Source organism: Ailuropoda melanoleuca, chromosome 10 (assembly GCF_002007445.2).
Source record: "Ailuropoda melanoleuca isolate Jingjing chromosome 10, ASM200744v2, whole genome shotgun sequence".
In the NCBI taxonomy this organism is placed as follows: Eukaryota; Metazoa; Chordata; class Mammalia; order Carnivora; family Ursidae; genus Ailuropoda; species Ailuropoda melanoleuca.
The window spans coordinates 41,421,402-41,439,036 of NC_048227.1; the positions used below are offsets into that span (position 1 = coordinate 41,421,402).

The 17,635-nt window shown below is 43.6% G+C and overlaps 1 protein-coding gene across 8 annotated transcripts in view; it reads left to right on the plus strand.

Moving 5' to 3' along the window:
* ANKRD6 (ankyrin repeat domain 6) overlaps window positions 1-17,635 on the plus strand; it is a 179,070-nt gene that overhangs the window by 114,961 nt on the left and 46,474 nt on the right. The window lies entirely within an intron of this gene.

Sequence of the window (17,635 nt, forward strand, 5' to 3'; positions counted from 1 at the left end):
GCCACCATCTCTTTGGGCTTTCATTTCATATGGGTCAGTAAAAATGGACGCTAAGCTTTGGAGGACATTGCTTACCCCTTACCAACAGATAATACCGTGGGAAATGAGAGGACATGTGGGCCAAGCGGCAGTTTTGTAGCAAAACGGAGGAAAGTCAGGCTGCAGAGTTAGGTGACAAGTTAAAATACAAAGAGGAGATACTGCTCATGGAAAATACTTACTGAGCTCTTGGTATTGCTCTCAGTCCTCTAGATGGGGTTCTTTTTCTCATCCCCACTGTAGAGATGAGGAAACTGAGGCACAGAATAGTATAAGTAACTTGCTCAGAGTCCTTCAGCTGTTGAGTGGCACATTGCTACTTGTACCTGCAGAGTCTGGCTCCAGAGCCCACCCTCCAGGCCACTGCAAATAGAGCTGTGGTGAGAAGCCAAGTTTAATTTTCAAATGGTAATGTCTGACCACCAGTGCAAAGATTGCCCAGCACACATTTTCAGTTACTCATATGCAGTCTCTGTATGTCATGATTCTGATGTGTGCTTTTTTGGTACACCAAGCAGTTAGCTCAACTCTGACACTATCTACCTGGAGATGGCCTCAGATCTCTCAGTTTAAGGTCTTAGTCCCACAAGAGTGGATCCCCCCAACTCAAACCCCCTTCAGATGCTGTTGCCAAGTACAGGTTGTCACTTGTGCTTCTAACCAACTGGTTATAAATCAAAGGTTCCCACAACCCCCTCCTTGGGTTCGATTAATTTGCTAGAGCAGGTCACAGAACTCAGGAAGACATTTTGCTTACTAGATTACCAGTTCATTATGAAAGGATATAACTGAAGATTAGCCAGATAGAAGAGAGACGTAGGGCACGGTATGAGAGGAGCACAGAGCTTCCATGCTCTCTGAGTGCACTACCCACCCAGCACCTCCACGTCTTCACCAACCCAGAAGTTTTCTGAATTCTCTTGGGTTTTCATGGAGGCTTCATTGGTGATTGCTGATTGTCATTCAACCTCCAGCCTCACCCTCCTCCCTGGAGGTCAGGGGATGGGACAGAAAGTTTAACCCTCTAATCAAGGTTGGTTCCCCTGGCAACCAGCCCCCATCCTTAGGGGCTTTCCAAAAGTTACCTCATTAACATAAGCCCAGGTGTGGTTAAAAGGGGCTTATTAGGAAGAACACACTTCTTTCACTTTTTTGGCTCTGGAGCTATTTCAGGAACTGAGGACAAAAGACCAAGTCCTGTAACAAAAGATGCTCCCATTGCTCTTACCACTTAGGAAATTCCAAGGATTTGGGGAGCTGTGAGCCAGGAACGGGTACTAAAACCAAATATATATTAGAAAGACATTCCATGCTCATGGACTGGAAGAAAAAATACTGTTAAAATGTACACATTCGATACAATCCTTATCAATATACCAACAGCAATTTTCATAGAACCAGAACAAACAATCCTAAAATTTGTATGGAACCACAAAAGATCCCAAATAGCTAAAGCAATCTTGAAAAACAAAAGCAAAGCTGGAGGCAATCAGAATTCTGGACTTCAAGTTATATCACAAAGCTGCAGTAATCAAAACAGTATGGTACTGGCACAAAAATAGATACATGGGTGCCTGGATGGCTTAGTCAGTTAAGCATCAGACTCTTGGTTTCAGCTCAGGTAATGATCTCAGGGTCATGAGATTGAGCCGCACATCAGGCTCCATGCTCAGCAAGGAATCTACTTGAGATTCACTCTCTCCCTCTCCCTATGCTTCTCCCTGCCCCACCCCCCAAATAAATAAATAAGTCTTTAAAAAAAAAATAGACCCATAGATCAATGGACCAGAAAAGAAATCCAGAAATAAACCTACAATTATATGGTCAATTGATCTTCGACAAAGGAGGGAAGAATGTACAATGGGAAAAAGACAATCTCTTCAACAAATGGTGTTGGGAAAACTGGACAGCAATATGCAAAAGAATGAAATTGGACCACTTTCTTACATCATGCACAAAAATAAATTCAAAATGGATTAAAGACCTAAATGTGAGACCTGAAACCATAAAAACCCTAAAAGAGCACAGGCAGTAACTTCTTTGACATTAGCCATAGCCCCTTTTTTCCAGATATGTTTCCTGAGGCAAGGAAGACAAAAGCGAAAATAAACTATTGGGACTACATCAAAATAAAAAACCTTCTGCACGGCAAAGGAAATAATCAACAGAGCTAAAAGACAACCAACTGAATAAAAGAAGATATTTGCAAATGACATATTCAATAAAGGGTTAGTATACAAAATATATAAAGAACTTATAAAACTCAACACCCCAAAAACAAATAATCCAATTTAAAAATGGGTGGAAAACTTGAACAGATATTTCTCCAAAGAAGACATGCAGTTGGCCAACAAACAGGTGAACAGATGCTCACCATCACTTATCATCAGGGGAATGCAAATCAAAACTACAATGTGATAGCACCTCACACCTGTCAGAATGACTAAATTCAACAACACAAGAAAGAACTGGTGCTGGAGAGGTTGTGGAGAAAGGGGAACCCTCTTGCACTGTTGGTGGGAATGCAAACTGGTGCAGCCACTGTGGAAGACAGAATGGAGATTCCTCAAAAATTTAAAAATGGAACTACCTTATGATCCAGCAATTGCACGATTGGGTATTTACCCAAAGAATACAAAAAATACTAATTCAAAGGGATACATGCGCCCCTATGTTTACTGCAGCAATATTTACAGTAGCCAAGATATGGAAGCAGCCCAAGTGTCCACTGATAGGTGAATGGATAAAGAAGATGTACACTCATATATGTAACAGAATGTTATTCAGCCGTATAAAAGAAGATTAATATATGTGTGTGTGTAGATGGGTAGGTAGGTAGGTAGATAGATAGATAGACAGATAGATTGATAGATTACCAGAGGGAAGATGAGTGGGGAAAGGGGTAAAATAGGTGATGGGAATTAAGGAGTGCACTTGTCAAGTGAGGTATGGAAATGCTGAATCACTGTATCATACACCTGAAACTAATATAATACTGCATGCTAACTAATGAATTAAAATAAAAACTTTAAAAAAAAAGTAGGTATTACTTTAATTTTTACATTGTACCTACACATAGATTAAAGTGTTAAATATTTTTACTGTGTTTCTCTTCCATTTCTGAGTCTCCATAGCCAACTACATTCAAGTCTTTTGGGCAGTTTCTTTCCTTGTTTACATTCGTAAATGATACCCTGAATTTGCTCAATCTTGATTTTTCTGTTTTCGGCATTATCTGTTGATGTAACAGTATGAAAACTGATGATCTAAGAGTTAATTTTCTTTCTCTTCCCCGCTGTCACATGTGCACATCTACTTCTCCAGTATAGTTGTGTCATTACTTAGGTGACATCAGCATTTGGTCTTTACCTTAATCTAACCAGTTTACTTATTTGATTATTTATTTTAAATATTTATTATTTATTTGAGAGAGAGAGGGAGAGAAAGAGCGTTGGGGGAGGGTCAGAAGGAGAGAATCTCAAGCAGACTCCCTGCTGAGCACAGAGCCCGAGGGGGAGCTGGATCCCACCTCCCTGAGATCATGACCACCTTAGCTGAAATCAAGAAATCAGGTGCCCCTTAACAAGTTTATTTATAGCTGAACCATGTAGAGTGTACTATCATTATGTTTCCTTTTTTTTCTTTGTAATAATTCCTTTACTCTGATGTTAATAATTGTCCTATGTTTGTTTCCTTGGTTTTGTGTGTACATATCACAAATTATCCTAAAACCCAGTTGCTGATCTTCTCTCTGGATGTTCAGATGTGTTTGGTAGTCTCTCCACTGAGTCTCTTTCAAGAGATGTTACCTCGAGCCCCCTCCCCTATTTTGGTCTGGACTGGTGGCCCTTAGGGCCTTCTGACAAATGTCTCTCTTCACTATTATCCTAGGGATTTTGCTTACTACTTTCATATATGTTGATCTTCTGTTTCTGGACCCTAGTGTTTTTTTCCTTCTTGGTTTCCTCCCTTTGTTTGATATGATACACCCTCTAGTACAGCACTGTCCAACAGAATTTTCTCTGATGGTGAAATGTTCTATATCTGTGTTGTCTAATAGGGTTGCAACACATGGCTATTGAATACCTAGAATGTTGCTAGTGTGGCTGAATTTCAAATTTAATTTTAATTAACTAAAATTGAAATGCCACATGTGACTGTTGGCTACTGTATTGAATAGCACAGCTGTGATGTCTTCCTGAGAGTGAGTGCATGGGAGAGATTGATCAACTTTAGACATAATCTATTGCCCCTTTCTAGTCCACACTCTCTCAGTCTAGTTATATCACGATTCTTGAGCAGATTCATAATTACCGTGATTATGTAATTGCTGTTCATTGGTGAGCCAATAATTAATTACATTTTCATTTTTATATAACTTGCTGTTTTTCCTGGACTTGATAATTGCCTTGATTTTTTATTTGTTTAGTTTTATTCAAACTTATAATTAGGAGTTCCCTCTACCATCCAACAATTCTGTAAAGCAGTTCTTAGTACAACTTTCCATGATTAATCCTATCATGTATTAGTCAGTTTTATTCTTTTCCTTGAGATATCCCTTCTGGAGCCATCCATCTTTCCATTTTAGTTGATCTGTGTTGCTCTCCAGTTCTGCGTGGACAGAGTCATCCTGAGAATTCCTTTCACCTCTCCTCTGTGCTAGATCCCATTTGCTGGAACCCATGTCACCCTTGCTTTGGTGGTGCATGGTAACTGGTAACTTCTAAAGAAAGAGAACAGGAAGGTAAATATTTTGAGAGTCTGCATGTCTGAAAAAAATATCTTTATTCTAACCTCTCACTTAAGTGACAACTTGGTATGAAACCTGAGAATTATTTTGCCTCAGAACTTTGAAGGCAATATTTTATCATCTTGAGCTTATGGTATTGCTGTTGGGAAGCTCAGTTTATAGATTCTTCCCTGCAGGAACTCCTGAAAGGCATTATGTACCCACTCTGCGCCTATAAGGCCTGCTCATTCAGAACGTGGCTCAGGCAGTCCTCTCAGAGAAGCATCCTGCATGGAACTCTCTCTCCACTCAACTGGTGAAATGCTGCGCATTCACTCTGCTTCTCTAATAATTGGATACTGCTGTGTTGGGTACTCAGCACTCCCCACCAGACTTTCATTCTGACTTGGGTCTTAGTTTATTTCGCACATCTCTCTGTGCTTTGCACAGAAGAGCAATGGATTTGGAATCCAAAGGCCTTGGCACAGGTGCCCACTCCACTGCTTATTAACTGCTTGTTACTGTGGCCAGCGTTTCTGGACTTCCACATTAGTGACATTTTGGGTCACGCGGTTCTTTTCGTGAGAATTGGTCCTATGCAGCATCTCTGGCATCCACCCATTAGATGCCCGTACTACCCCCTTCTCCCCAGTTGTGACAACCAAAGATGTCTCCAGAAATTGCTAAGTGTCTCCTGGGGGGCAAAATGACCACTGGCTGGTAGTCACTGATGTGGGCAAATTTCTTCACTTCATGAGTTTCAAATTCTTCACCAAACTTTTTTTTTTTTAATTTTTTTTTTTGAAGATTTGTTTATTTATTTGAGAGAGAGAGCACGCCCATGGGTGGGAGGAAGGGGCAGAGGGAGAGAGAAACTTAGACTCTGAACTACCCAGACACCCCCTTAAGATTTTATTTTTAAATGATCTCTACACCCAACATAGGGTGCAAACTTACAACCCCAAGATCAAGAGTCACATGCTCTACAAGCTGAGGCAGCCAGGCGCCCCAAATTCCTTCCCAAACTTAAAGGGTTTCCATAAGGACTAAGTGTGAGAACGTGAGTTGCCAGAGTTATAAAATCTAAGTGGGCACAACATACACAGTGCCCAGCACAGTGTTCACACAATTAGGCCCATGTGCATTGAGTGAGGGGAATAGCGTTGTTGAGTGCACGCTGCTTGCACTTGGAAAGTGCTTGGGCAGTGCCAAGTACTCTCGCAAGAGCTATTCAGTGATTAAATGTTTTAAACCTAACCACAACTCCACTATCCTCATTACACAGATGAGGAAACTGAGGTAAGACAAGGTTAGGTAACTAATTAAACCAAAGTTTCACTTAGAAAGTGTCAGGACTGGGATTCAAACCCTTCACATCTGGTTCCAGAGTCTCCAACTGTGTGGTTTATAACTTTGGATTGTGAACTCCCTATGGGCTACTTCTTGTTAGAATATCTTCCTTGGCATCTTGCACATGGTAGATACAATCTGCAGGTGTTTTTCTGCCTGGGACCGCATCTGCACAGGTATTTTAATAAAACAGTATCCCAATAATGGTACTGCACATGGGTGTAAAATTTTACACCTTGCAAATTCTTTTCACATACTGTTGCGCAGCTCCAGAACCCTGTGACATATACATATACAGGATTTTCTTTTAGAGTTGTGAGGAAATGGGAGGTCCCCAAAGGGGCATGACTTGTACAAGCCAAAAAGTGCCAGAGCTGAGACCAGAACCAGGATCTCCTGGCTCCCATGCAGATGTCCTCTCTGTTACACTAGGGCTCAGACAAGGGCAGTTCTCATGGAGATTTTAGTTGGTAGCTAATAGTGTGTGTGTATGATACCTTATTCACCACATAGGGGCAGAATTATGCACAGGACAAGTCCTCAGAGTTAATGGGGTTGGGAGTTGGGAATTGGGAAGAAACTACGTGTAAACATTTATAATTCACATTTTAAGAGGCTCAGTGAGAACTCTGATTAGCCATTTGCACAATTTTCATGTTTAGACCAATTATTTTTCATGTTGCATTGACCCGCACATTTTCAGATAGAGCAGGTAACCTGACAAGGACAGTGGGTATCCCAAGTCAGACACATCCCTGGAGTAAATTGGCTGTTAGAGATGGAAACTCAGGACCTCCCAGTAATTTGGCTTTTGACCCCCTCACTTCTGTGCCACCACTCTCCCCAAAGTCACCTGTTATCTCACCCATCCAGCAAGTATTAATTGATCGCCTGCTTTATACCAGTGAGCAAGACAGGAAAAAAGTCTGTTTCTGTTGGGGAGCCCGGCTAGAATTTGTGTGTTGCCCGCCGTCCCCTCCGTGAAGCTCCCTGGCTCCCTGCTGCTCTGCCTCCTGGTTTTCTTCTCTGCCGCTGCCTCCTCCAGCCCCATTTGCTGTTTCTGCCTCCAAAGCTGGGTTTCCTTGGGGCTCTCAGCCCTCATCTGCTCTCACTCTGCACACACACTTGACTTACCAGCTCTGGCCGGGCACCTGTTCACCTCTGTCTCCTAATCCACTGTTGAGCTGCCCTCATGGGCATCTTCGTCTGAATGAGGCATGGGTCCTTCACAGCTGCTTCAGATCTGAATACACGGCACTGACCTACGCCCCTTCCGAAACCCAGTCCTCTTTCCGCGGTCTCAGTCCTCAAGCAGAAGCCCAAGCCACCCTCCCTTCTTTTGACTCCTTCACATCCCTCCCCTTCTACAAGTTCCCGGTGGCTCAGCATGGCCCCTTCTGCCTCCCAATTTTCTCTCTTCTCTAGGCCTGTCTCGTTGCCCCACTGATGGACAGTGCCTAAGATATTTGGTACTAAAACAGAAAGCGGGACTTTTTTCTTTACATGAAAGCCTTGGTTTGTTTTTGTTTTTTTTTTTTAAAGATTTTATTTATTTATTCGACAGAGATAGAGACAGCCAGCGAGAGAGGGAACACAAGCAGGGGGAGCGGGAGAGGAAGAAGCAGGCTCACAGCGGAGGAGCCTGATGTGGGGCTCGATCCCATAACGCCGGGATCACGCCCTGAGCCGAAGGCAGACGCTTAACCGCTGTGCCACCCAGGCGCCCCAAAGCCTTGGTTTTATGTGAACATATTCTCTCCACAGTCATCTCACTTTTTAGGTAAAAATCTTTCCATAGAACTTAATTTTGTTATTTCAGTGCCAGTAAGTAAGTACTTTGCTATCTGAATAAACCCTCTGCCCCTCGTTGCTAAGCACTGACCATATTGCAAGAGTGGTGAGGCTCCAGCAATCCATGGGCAGAGGGTCTTTTCACAGAGCTTTTGGGAAGCCGGTCCTTGGGAGGTTTCACTGCAGCTTTTGTTTGCTCCCAAAGCAACCAGACAAAGGTTACTTGATGCAACTTTAGTTAAGAAGAAAAATGGTTTTATTCATAAAATTAATGTTTACTAGATATCCACTTGATACCCACCACTAGCCCTGAGTAATGACATAGGGATTTAGACAATTAAGAGAACAGACCATGGCCTCAAGGAGTTTGTTTAGAGAGTGTAACCCCAGAATTGACTGCAGACAGAGCAGGCAGAAAACTCAGGAGGTGCGACATGGGGGTGCTTTGTGGAGGTACGGAAAGAGGGGCGGAAGCAAGAAAAAGAAGATTAAAGATGTAAAAGTATAGAATTTTATGTGCATCTAATTTATGTAAATTTGCATATTTGCAATATATTTATGCACAAATAAATTGGGAGAGTTAGAATTTTATTGACCGGTTATATCTATTGATTGATGAAGAAGCCAGGTAGCAGTTGATGGGTACAGTATGGTATAGTTTGGTTAAAAAACAAATCCGGGGCGCCTGGGTGGCAGCGGTTAAGCGTCTGCCTTCGGCTCAGGGTGTGATCCCGGCGTTATGGGATCGAGCCCCACATCAGGCTCCTCCCCTGGGTGCCTGCTTCTTCCTCTCCCACTCCCCCTGCTTGTTTTCCCTCTCTCGCTGGCTATCTCTATCTCTGTCAAATAAATAAATAAAATCTAAAAAAAAAAAAACAACTCCATTTCTCTGCAAACATGCTTGTATTTGCTTGAGCAGGGAGAAATGTGTGGAACACAGGAGACTGCTAATGTTGGTTATTTGGTGTGGAAGATGATTAGCTTTGTTTTATGGATATTTCCATTGTATCATTCCTTTTTTACTTTTTTTTAACCTGCAACACTGAGATCAAGACCTGAGCTGAGATCAGGAGTCGGACACTTAACCGAGCCACCCGGCACCTCTTGTTCCACTTATTAAAATAAGCATATGTTACTTTAGTAATTTGTCAAACATAAGATCAAGTCGATTGAAGTTGTGTTTGAGTGCCTGTAGAAGCCCTGGGCAGTGCTCTGCATATACTATCTCAATGAAATTCTCCCAGCAGCTCCCAGAAGCCTGTGCTGTTGTCTCTGCCATACTAGTAAGGAAGGGGACTTGCTGAACACGAAGGAACTGGGTCAAGGCCAGTTACGTATGGGAAGCAGACCAGGGAGGGAAACCAGCCCTCTGAGGCTCTGAGGCCCATACCTAGGGCATGGCCTGCCCCTTTCTCCAGTGCCTAAGCTGTCCCTGCTCCTTCCAGCATGAGCCCCAGCCAGTCCTACCCCGCTCCTCCCCCCCCGTCAGTGCACAAGGAGATCAAGGCTGCCCTGTGGAAGGGGTTAGGCCAAACGGGCTTTTCCACCACCAACGCCTTCCCCCAGCCCCTTCCCCATGCCACATGCACACCATTCCCAGAGTTTTGTAGCAACTTCGAAATTCCCTACTGAGGCTATAGTGCATGTGGGAATCGGATCAGCCTTGGGTTCAGACACCATTGCATTTACCAGCTCTGTGATCTTGGGGAGATTACTTCATCTCTGTGCCTCATATTGTCGCCTCTGGAATGAGTAATAAATAATAGTAGCTACTTCATTAGGTTGTTCAAGTAATATATATGCAAATAAATTGCAATATAGGTTGTAAATCAATATATGCAAAGCCCTTAGAACTGTGCTTAGTGTTGGGTGCGGTAGCCATCAGGGGGAGATCTGCCAATGCCACAGGGACCCCTCCTGCTCTGAAGGTCGTGGTCTGAGTAGCAGGCAGCAAGTCCTCAGCAGAGGACACAGGCCATCCAGTGTCCTCCTCTGAAAAATGAGAATAATCCCAACCGTCTTGAAGATTAAATGAGATGACAACTGTTGGGCACGATTTCCGGCATTAAATAAATGACCATTACAGGCTTTCTTGGTAGAAGTTAAGAAGCTGAGTCTAGAATTTCTATGAAAATGCAAAGGCTCTAGACTAGCCAAAGCAATTTTGACGAGCAAAGTTGGAGGGCTTTGACTACTTGGTGTCTAGGTTTACTATACAACTACGGTAATCAAGACAAGGTCAAGAGAACAGAATAGGGAGTCCACAAATAGATCTACACACATGTGGCCAACTGATTTCTGACAAACATGCCAAGGCAGTAGAACAGTCTTTTCAACAAACGGTGCTGGAACCATGGGACATCTGTATGCAAAAAAGGGGAATGTATTGTAGCACATGGAAATAGTAACTTAAGATGGATCATAGGCTTAAATGCAGGAACTACAAACTATAAAAATTATAGAAGAAAACAGGATAGGGGCACCGGGGTGGCTCAGTCCATTAAGTGGCTGCCTTTGGCTCAGGTCATGATCCTAGGGTCTCGGGATCGAGCCCCGTACTGGGCTCCCTGCCCAGCGGAGAGCCTGCTTCTCCCTCTCGCTCTGCCTGCCGCTCTGCTTACTTGTGCTCTCTCTCTCTGTCAAATAAATAATAAAATCTTAAAAAAAAAAAAAAAAAGAAAACAGGATAAAATGTTTGTGATCTTGTGTGATGGTTAATTTTACTTCTCAATTTGACTAAGCCATGATACCCAGATATTTGGCCAAACATTATTCTAGATGTTTCTGTAAAGATATTTCTTAGATGAGATTAACACTTAAATCAGTAGACTTTGAGTTAGGCAGATTATCCTCCATAATGTGGGTGGGCCTTATCCAATCAGCTGAACGCCTTAAGGGAAAAAGATCCCTGTGAGGAAGTGAGAGATCTGCCTGCAGATTGCATTTGGAGGGCGCCTGGTTGGCTCAGTCGTTAAGCACCTGCTTTCTGCCTTCAGCTCAGGCCATGATCCCAGCATTCGGAGATCTAGCCCCACATCGGGCTCCCTGCTCAGCGGGAAGCCTGCTTCTTCCTCTCCCACTCCCCCTGCTTGTGTTCCCTCTCTCGCTGCCTCTCTCTCTGTCAAATAAATAAATAAAATCTTAAAAAAAAAAAAAAGATTGCATTTGGGTTTCAGGTGAAGCAGCAACCCTCGCAGAGGCCTGCAGCCTGCTCATTAACCCTGCAGAGCTTGGACTTGCCAAGCCTCCGCGACCGGCAGGAGTTAATTCCTTCAAGTAAACCGCACCACAACCCCTGAACTGATAAGCACATTGGGGAATGCTACTCAGCAATAAAAAGGCATGAGCTACTGATAGAGGAAACAACATAAACAAGTATCAAAAGCATTATTCATTTGAAGCCACAAAATGCCACACACTGTATGATTCCATTTGTGTGACATTCTAGAAGAATCAAAACTATTAGAATGGAAAACGGGGGTCCAGGATGGTGGAAGTTTGGGTGGGGGGAGGGAGCAATGAAAGTCTTTGCTACCTTGCATGTAATGGTGGTCCTATGATTGTGTACATTTACCCAAATACAACATACTGAATTCTTTGAAAAGGTGAATTTTACTGAATGTAAATTATACCTCCAGAAACTTGATTTTTTGTTTTGTTTTACCAGCAAAAATAGGTTTATTCAGGAAGAGCAGAGAATTACAATTCAGGACATGCAAGCTATGGCAAAACCACAAGCAAGTCCCCAGAAACTTGATTTTTTAAAATAACTGCTCTAAAATAATCATTGTTATGGATAAGGAAATAAACTTAAGGAGGTTCAATGACTTTGTTCTCTCATCACTTATAGATGTGGCTCCTGAGGGCTTTCATATCTTGTTTCCCGATACTAGTCAATGACTATGCTCCAATTAATATAAACTCTAAACTTGTAAAAGAAGAATGCAGAAGGTTTGATTGTAGTAAATTAACTTTCCCAAGCATGAACTTGACAGTTTTTGTAGAAAGGAAGCGCAAGTGGGGCTGGTGGATATTTTCTGGCGATCATTCCAAAGAGAAGGCTGGAGGGGAATGATGTACATTCAGGGCCTAGGAAGAACAGCAAGAGTAAGCTCTGCGTGCATCCATCGTCCCTCCTGCTGCTGCAGCCTGGACTTCTTGCTCTGGAGCTTGTTTCCCATTGGGCAGAACCTCCAGGGGGTCTGTGAGGCTGGCTTTCCTGGGCAGGGGGAAGCACTGGAAACCAAGGATCCATCTTGTTGTTGTTCATTTGCCTTGTTCTTGATTCTGTGGGTGTGGTTTTTTGTTGTTTTGTTGTTGTTGTTTTTTAAGTATGGAGCTATTTCTGGATGCTTTCTTTTACTTAATTTTTTTTTTAAGATTTTATTTATTTATTCGACAGAGATAGAGACAGCCAGTGAGAGAGGGAACACAAGCAGGGGGAGTGGGAGAGGAAGAAGCAGGCTCATAGCAGAGCAGAGGAGCCTGACGTGGGGCTTGATCCCATAACGCCGGGATCACGCCCTGAGCCGAAGGCAGACGCTTAACCGCTGTGCCACCCAGGCGCCCCCTTTTTCTTAATTTAATTTTAATTCAAATTAATTACAATGTAATGTATTATTGGTTTCAGAGGTAGAGGTTGGTGATTCATCAGTCTTACGTAACACCCAGTGCTCATGACATCACGTGCCTCCTTAATGCCCATCACCCAGTTACCCCATCGCCATATCCCCCTCCCCTCCAGCAACCCTCCGTTTGTTTCCTGTGACTAAGAGTCTCTTATGGTTTGTCTGGGTGTGTGTTTAATATTCGGACTTACTGGAATGGTGTGGGTCTGAACTTGTGTTTGCCAGCCTGCGGGTTTGTAGCTGTCAGTCCCCAGGCGGTGGGTGGTGGGAGAAATACATGCTTACAAGGTCTTTGCTCAGGTGAAAAGGTTCATTTGAGAGAGAACGTGTTGTATGTAGCATGCTTCTTTCAGAAGACTCCATATGCTTGCTTAAAAACATAAAAATTGTTCAGTTTTTGAATAAGTGCTCCATTCACATGGTTCTGATACCAGAGATACAGAAGATGACAAGTCTTTCTCCCATGCTGCCTCCCAGCCATTCCGTGTTTCCCTCCCGGTAGACAACCCGTGTTAACCTGTTTCTTGCGTTTTTTTTCCTGATATATTTCATGCATATATATGCAAATAGATGTATCCTAGGTGTTTCCCTCCCTTTATACAAATTGTAGGATACTCTTCATAGCCTTCTTCAGTGTGTTTTATTCCATGAACCATAACTGGCTTAACCTATCCCCTATCGATGGGCGTTTAGATTATGTTAATCTTCTCTTACAAATTATGCTGCAGTGACTAACCTTGTCCTGAGGTCTTATTATACAGTGTGGTTATATCTGTGGAACAGATTTCTCTACTTGGCACTGCTGGGTCAGGGTGTGTGTGCCCGTGGAATTGGTACAGCTCGAGCGGAATTGCGCTGCATTGGGCTTGTGCCAGTGGACGCCCTACCAGCACAGAGAGGCCTGGACGTCTGACCTTTATGTGCACTGCGACCAGTGGCTCACTGACCTCTTCTTGACAGCTCTGTCCTCCCTCTGTCCTCTGAATTTATCCTGCCTTTTTAGCATTTTCTCAAGGAGCTCTCTGCTGTGGTGAATTTGGCCTCTCTTTTGGCCTTCGTTCCTCTCTTCTTCAGCATGGATTTCATAGAATTTTCTCTTTTTCATCTGCTCTGGGTCCTGTCTAGTGCCTGCTGCTGGGAGCCAGGGAAGAAAAGCATGGGAGTGGCTGATGGGAGGGGAGCTACGGCTGGCTCCACCCCCTTCCTCTTCCCCGCCATCCACTCAGCTGAAAAACAGTGTTCCCTCGCAAGGCTGCCTGGGACTTTTCACCTCACATCCAGTTGCCCCCTGTGTTCTCACCTCCCGAATGAGGAATGAGGGCTGGAGCCTGCGCAGGGCTGATGCGGCCCCTGGGCCTGCTCTGGGCTCTTAGATCTGCACACTCCATGGGGGGCAACGAGGGTGTACGGTTACCTGTCAGGTCAGACAGAAAGAAGCCTCAGTTTGTGGGAAGCAAACCTCAACTGGGAGAACTTAGGCCTTTGTAGTTTATCATCAGAAATCATCAGGGAAACTTGACATACGGTGGTAATTCTTAGCAACAGTTATAAAACAAACACATATTAAGGTTTTATTTCATCAAGTCATGAGGGAACCAGTGCGATGTTGCAACTGGTTCAAAGGAAAATTCAAAGCATTGCAATTGTGTAGGCCATCAGGAAAGTGGAAATAAATTTGCTTATTAGAGGTAAAACTGGCCAATATCTACTGGATCTCTGCTAGACACAATTTATTGGCATCACACTCCACACCCTACAACTGAGAGCTATAAAATAGCTAAAAGACAAGGAAGGTGACTGGGGGTAGCTGTGCATGAGACAGGGCACTGAGTCCCCCCGCCCCTCTCTCTCACCCATTTTTATTTTATTTTTAAATTTCTCTTGTTTTTATTTTTTAAAATTATGACAAAAGATACATAACCTGACAGTTACCTTCTGATCCATATTTGAGCGTGCAATTCAGTGCCATTAAGTACATTCACGTTCCTGTGCAACGATCAGCGCCATCCATCTCTAAAACTTTTTTCACCTTCCCAAAATGAGCCTCTGTGTCCATTTAAGAGTAACTCCCCATTCCCCCTGCCCTTGGTCCCTAGCAATCACCACTGTTTGTTCCACTTTCTGTCTCTATACATTTGTCACCCATTTTAAAATCTTTCCCAGTTTTTCCTTACCAGAAATGGAGGCAGTGAATCACACTTACCATCTCTGTGACCTTGGCCAAGTTATTACTCACCTTGAGCCTTGGTTTCCTTTCTGTGAAATCAGCATAACAACACCTCCCTCAGGGATTTGTTGTGAGGAGTAAATGAGGTAGTCCTTGCAGAGTGCTTACTGTAAGAAGGATATAGAAAGATCAATGAATGGTAGTTATTGTCATAATTAGTGTTTTCTCACTTGAGTCCATGGTCCTCAGGGGCACAGAAGTTCCTTTAGGTCAGTGGTTCTCGGTATAGACCGCACATGTGATCACCTGGAGAGCCTTTGAAAATACTGACGCCCAGATCCCACGCTCAGAGGTTCTGATTTAACTGCTGTGGGTGTTTGTTGGAATTGGCAGCTTTTCAAAGCTCTAATGAGCAGCCAGGTGGAGACCCACTCACTGCTCCAGGTGTTGCTTCCTAAGGCCCCAGAGCCTTGCACGTGGGGTAGAACGACACTCTCTATTGAGCATTGGGCCAAGTCAGTGGCTAGACATCTGGAAGACCCGGTGCTCTTTGAAGAACACTATAAAAGACTGATCATCTAAATGACCTAATTCAAACTAGAAACACATTTACGAGTGGGAAATTAATGTCTCAGAGGTGGAAAGTAAATTATGTGGCTTGCCTATGACACAGTGCATGGAAATGTATTGGGTCAATACTAGAAAATCTCAGTGTTAACTTATAATTGGGGGGGTTAATTAGGCAGGCAGTTCTAACAAAGGTAGGGAGGCACCGTCTGGAGATGCTCTTGGAGGAAAGAAAAGTGGACCTCTCTGATGGAGAGGGACAATGTAAAAACTGGTGTAGCAGGTCATACAGGAATCCCTGCAGGAGCCTGTGGGGAGACAGGCTGCAATTGAGGGGAGCAAGCCTTAGAGCTGTACGGGTGGGCACTCCAACCTGACTCAAGCATCTGAGGAGGGACTGTTGAGGCTGCCATTGGAGAAGGAGCACCAGAGCTGGCCCTGAGTCTCTTAGCTGCTCTCCTCCCCCTCCACTTCCTCCCAGGAAGTCTCTGGAATGGCGTCTCGCTCTGCAGGGCTTCCTCTCTTTCCCTCATGCCCATGTTTACAGTGGTGTTCAGTGAAGGTGGAGGCAGGCCGGGCCAGTGCGTAGGCCCAGAGGCCCCCGCCTGCTGCCCCCCCCTGCACTGGGCAGTCAGGCAGCAAGCCGTCTGCCGTTCTTCGTACCTGCGGCCTGCCTATGTGGTTTGCACTGTTGCCTCAGCAGTCTGCACTTAAAATTGAGGCCTCTAACTAGACAGCTGAGTATTTTATGACCCAGATTAATGTGCCATAAAACCCCTTTTAGTTAAAAAAAAAACCAACCAAACAAACCCTGAAGTCATATATTTAATAGTTCCTAACCACTCTAGAGGAGACATTTTAAATGTCCTGGCACACCTGGTTGTCAGTATTTTAACATCCTCCCTAAATGTCTGTATCTTTTCTGAATGAAATGCGTTGGTGGATTAGTGGTTTCCAGGCCAGTAATTGGCCTGTTGCAAGGCTTCCGGGGTGTTATCACCTAATCCATGTTGAGGACTATCATGGAGAAACCACAGGGGGAAGGAGCTTTAGAAGCTGCTCAGATGCAGGGCAGGTGTCTATTGGTAAACTCCATGAGTCCCTCTTACCAGTTTTCTTCTTTCTCTTAAGTTATAACGGCTTAGGTTTCAGAAAGTTAATTAGTCTAGAAACTTGTTCAGAAACTGATTTTTTTTCTTATCAGTCCTCTCAGTGTGTTTTCTGTGAGAATTGTGTTGTATGTTTAGGTTGTTGTTAACCAGGATCTAGGGTAGATGGGTGAGTGGGTGGCAACTGTGCCTGGTCCTCTTTTAGCCCATGTTTCCATCGATTCAAGCAATGTATAAAGAATTATATGCCATGAGCTGATGAAATTTATTCCAAGTATGCAAAGCTGTTTCAACATAATCCTCCTATCAACAGATGCCTTAGTCTATTCAGGCTTCTATCTGTAATAGTATACACTGGGCAGCTTAAACAACAGACACTCATTTCTCGCAAATTCTGGAAGCTGGCAAGTCCAAGATCAAGGTACTGGCAGGGTCAGTTCCTGGTCAGAATCGTCTTCCTGGCTTGTAGACTGTCACCTTCTCACTGTGTTTCCATATGACAGAGAGAGCAAGCTCTGGTCTCTCATTCTGTTCTTTTTTTTTTTTTTTTTTTTANAGAGAGAGAGTGTATGCAAGCAGGGTTGGGGGTCGGGGAGGGGCAGAGGGAGAGGGAGAGAAAGAATCTTAAACAGGCTTCATACCCAGAGTGGACCCTGATGCGGGGCTCGATCTCACGACCCTGAGATCATGACCTGAGCTGAAATCAGAGTTGGATGCTTTACTGACTGAGCCACCCAGGTGCCCCTCTCTTCCTCTTACAAAGAGAATTCCTATCTTGAGGTCCCCATACTCACCATCTCATTTCATCCTATTTACTTCCAAGAGGCCGTGTCTCCAAATATTATCACATTGGGAGTTAGAACTTCAACATATAAATTTTGGGAGACACAAACATTTAGTCCATAACAATAAGCTAAACAAGAAAAATTACGTAATCATATCAACAGATGCAAAAAAAGCATTTGACAAAATCCAACACCCATTCATGGTAAAAACAAAATAAAACATAAAGAAACAAAAAAAACCACTCAGCAAAATAAGAATTGAGGAGAACATTGTCAACATGATAAACAGCATCTATATAAAACCTACAGCTGATATCACACTTAATAGTGGAGCACTGAACTCCCCTCTGAGACAGGGAACAAGGCAAGGATGTCTGCTCTTACCACTTATACTCAATATAGTGTGTAAATTCTAGCCACTGCAATAATACGAAGAAAAAAGGCATACAGCTTGGAAAAGAAGAAATAAC